The 2479-nt window shown below is 20.7% G+C and overlaps 1 long non-coding RNA gene across 1 annotated transcript in view; it reads right to left on the bottom strand.

Annotated features, from left to right (window-relative positions):
- Positions 1-670: 670 nt before the first annotated feature.
- The window catches only part of LOC116186476, a 5448-nt gene continuing 3639 nt past the window's right edge, over positions 671-2479 (bottom strand). Inside the window, exons 2-3 of the long non-coding RNA XR_004151488.1 lie at positions 1329-1344; positions 671-840 (exon numbers count right to left, since the gene is read on the bottom strand). This is a non-coding gene — a long non-coding RNA (uncharacterized LOC116186476). The remainder of the gene's footprint in view (positions 841-1328; positions 1345-2479) is intronic.

Here is a 2479-nt window from a genome sequence, read left to right as displayed (position 1 = left end):
TACATAATTACCATTTTATTTTCATATTCCGCAAATAAGAAAAATTCTCATAGACAGATATTAAGTGTAATAATAGTTTGCACTATTATACATTTTGGATGTCAACTTCCATGATATTTTTATAAATAATTAATTGTATATTGATGTACATCATGAATATTTAGAAAATTTTATATAATGATAACTATATGATAATTATATAATATCTCGAAAATTAAGACTTAGTATAAAAAAAAATTGTTTAGGATTTTTAGTCTTTAATGTTTAAAAATCATTGAAATCATTGAAAGAGAACTCCTTTTCGCCGTTGTTTAATAAAATTTAATAATATATTATTTAATATTAATTCAGTTTTTTTATAGTTTGATACATAAAGTTCAATACTATTTTGACCTCAATTGTTCAATTTTAGAAAGTCAACTTTATTTTTTAAAATAGTGTAATATTTTCTATTAATTCGTTATTTTCTACGAAAATCTAGTAATTATACAGAATGTTTTAATTTTAAATAAATTTTGCTAATATGTTTTATGATTATAAGAAGAAAAAAATGTTATGTACATAGAGCTTTCAAATACTTTATAAAAAAGTTATATAAAAAAATATGAAAACTAAAATCAAATTCTTTATATTTTTATTTCAAAATAAAATCGAATTCAAAATTAATACCTTTGAAAGATTTAGTTTGTTATACTTCGAATTTGATCCTTATTTTGCTTCAATTCACTAAATCATGAATTCTTTGTATCAATTAAATCATGAATTTTTTGTTTCGAATTAACTATTGTACGATACACTATCACTTTTATTATTGCCTATTGTACATTAAAATTTAATGATCTTCCAAATCAAACAATATGTGTTTCTCGACCAATCTTTCGATGACATTCATTTAGTCGTTTTCTATAGATTTTGCGCAATATGCTAAGCACAAATACAGTTAACATTATTATTTAATGATATATCGATAACAAACTTTTTAGTTTCCATATTTCTTGTGTAATTTTTTTAAAGCGTTGAAGGTCTGTTTATATAAACAGACTTTCTTTCTTCTTTCGGCATTATTTGAAATAGAGAAATCCTCATCAATTTTAATTTTTGAATATACTATAAAGCACAAAATTTTTTCTTTTGCATGTTATTACCGTTCAATTTTAATTTTCGAGATATTTGAAAAAAAAGATTGTTATTATTTTAACATAAAATTTTTCTTATACATCTGTATATGATTATCACTTATCTACTATTATCTATTCCACATCACAGCAGCGTCCAAAATGTATAACAAATACACTGATTAAAAAACTTTTTTATAGATTATGATAAACTTAAAATATTTCAAATCTAATGCGCGGATTAATATTGGACAATCGAAATTACAATGATATTAAAAGATATTGATATTCAATTTCGATCATTGTAATTTGAGCTAAAAGTTATTTTATATTTTATTTCTGTATTCCGCGAATCCCAAGGATCTGTAATTCAACTATGCTTTGTGATTAGTGTTTTTTGTTAATAATTCATTAACAAAAGTTTTTACAAAAGAAAATGTTAAATGTTAAAAATATTGAAATTACCTTAGAAATTTTCAATTAATTGATGTTTCTATTTTTAGAATATCCTATAGTTAGCATTTCATTAGTATAGAAGTCTTCGTTAAGATATATTTTTAGACTTAAATGACATTTTGATTTTATTTTGACACTTTGGTAATATGACACTATGTATCACGGTATATAATTAATAAATAAATTCAAAATCATAAAAAATCATAACAATGCAAAAATCATGATAGCTATCTATTTCTAAATTGTGATTTATTTTTGTAAAAATATCTTATATACGCATTATTTTTTAAAACCAATTTAAAATTAAGTTTTCTCCTTCTATTTCTAATGAATTTCTTTCTTTATTTTTTTAAATAAAATGAAATCACTGAAAATTTATAAATAAGTAAGCATATTAGTAAAATATATTGTATATTAATAAAGCCTTGTCTGACAAAGTTACTTGAAATAGCAATATTCGATATTTGATGTTTATAGGAAATCTTGCATCTTTTATTGTAACACAGCATGATATTCTTATGTGGCTATTTTCACACAATTTAATGTTTAGTTATTTTTAATAACTTTTAATATTAAATCTTGAATGAAATAGTTAAACACTCATGTCGTTATTGAAATGTTATAAATATCGAAAATGAAAAAATTTGTTAGAATAAAAAATTATTATCTTGAAATAATAGAGAGAGAGAAAGAGTATAATTCGAACATCACTAATCATGTGCGTTATGTTAATGAATATAAATTTAAATATTTTTTTTATTTGTTTCAAATTTTGTAATATGTTGATTTACTAATTTTGTAATTTTATATATTTTTTTTGAAAGATTTAAATGTTTATAAATATAATTTTAAATGTATGAATGTTTATAAATATGTAATATAAATAAAATAAAAATTCACACAAAATA

This window comes from Apis dorsata, unplaced genomic scaffold (assembly GCF_000469605.1).
Source record: "Apis dorsata unplaced genomic scaffold, Apis dorsata 1.3 scaffold_758, whole genome shotgun sequence".
NCBI lineage: Eukaryota > Metazoa > Arthropoda > Insecta > Hymenoptera > Apidae > Apis > Apis dorsata.
The sequence above is the reverse complement of the archived record's forward strand: the minus strand, read 5'-3'. Positions and strand labels throughout refer to the sequence as shown.